Source organism: Pholis gunnellus (assembly GCF_910591455.1).
Source record: "Pholis gunnellus genome assembly, chromosome: 3".
NCBI classification, from domain to species: domain Eukaryota; kingdom Metazoa; phylum Chordata; class Actinopteri; order Perciformes; family Pholidae; genus Pholis; species Pholis gunnellus.
Window position 1 is genome coordinate 29,068,117 of NC_136529.1, and position 1,577 is coordinate 29,069,693.

Sequence of the window (1,577 nt, forward strand, 5' to 3'; positions counted from 1 at the left end):
TAAGACAGAACCAACACATAGTGAAAGCTCATCATAGTAGCTTTAAGTAACTACATTTAGCTCACAATACTGACGTACTTTTACTTCAGTGAGTATTTCCACAGTGTGGTATTAGTACTTTTACTGCAGTAACACATCTGACTACTTCTTCTGGTCTCAGGTTGATGCCAAACTAAACTTAATGATGATTGTAGTCCTTTAACTTTCCACCAGAACAACCTCTGAACCAGAAGATGAGTAATCTGCAGGAGGTGAAAGTTTCCCCCCTCTTTTCTTACTTCTGTTCATTCTGTGTTCCTGGTGTGAAATGCCAGAAGGTCTGAGCTCCGACACACTGACCTCTGACCTTTGAAGAGGGGAAGGTCTAATTGAGACTTCTGCTGGCACCCTGGTGACTGAGCACACACACACACACACACAGCCAGTCGAGTGTGACCCCTGACCTGTGGACTGGGTTGAGAGGTGTACTGGGTCCTCATAAGGAGCAGCTGATCTGTACCATTGTGTGAAGGCCAGAAAGTTTGACTCAAGTTTTGATTGTAAAGAGACGGATGTTCACGATGCAATGAAGCACGACTGGAGAAGAAGTTAAACAGCGAGCTCATCGTGGTTCAGTGTTTGAACGTGAAACCTCCTACAGCTTCAATATCTACATGGATACTGTGAGTCCTGCTGTTTCTGTGACTAAAAGACTTTTGTGTTTAGTTTAGAGCTCAACAAACAGACCGTTGATTGTTCTCCGTCAACATTGATTTATTTGTCACATAACTTACATACTTCTACTATACTGAACACAAATTTAACTGAGTTGTTTTCTGTGAAGACCGAAGTTTATTTTGAAAAGACTGAATGCACATTAATTTATTTCACACCACAAAACAGAATTAGCAAAATACTCAAATTCAGTTTATCCGTGTAATTAATCTCAACGTTTGTAACGTTGCCGGACTTAAAGTGATATTTCAGCTTCACTACCGTCTACCTGAGCTCCCGTTGGTCCGTTTATGTTCATGATATGAAATATGAATCATCTGTAAAATCATCACAATCTCAGTAAGATATTATTCAACCTCTGAGGTTTGAAAGTGAAGTTATTAAAAGTTACTTTAAGGCTAAATAACTACAGTCGGATGCAGGTAGATGAGCGTTAATAGAGCAGTGGCTGCCGGTAACGTCAGCTAGCTTGTCAGCTACAAACATCACGTAACTTAACGGATCATTTTAACAAACGTGATGTTAGAAGATCATTTACTTTGCTTCAACATGAGTATCGGTGACATTCGAGTGAGTTGAAACCCAACACTTACATCTCTCGCCGCCATGTTGGATAAAATAAAATCTTCATCGGCACGCAATGCATCTTGGGATATGCTGGGCCGCAAAGGATCCATCAGATGTGTCCAGATCTGGGGTCTGAAGGCCGCATTCGTCGGCTGCATTTGAAGGAGTCTTCAACAAACAGCCGAGTCGCAGCCGCTGTGACGCAACCGGTCTACGAACGCAGCCTCCGAAGGAGACACACCTACACACTTAAAGACAGTATTTCCTGGTTGTTTGTTACTTGACGGCATTCTCGT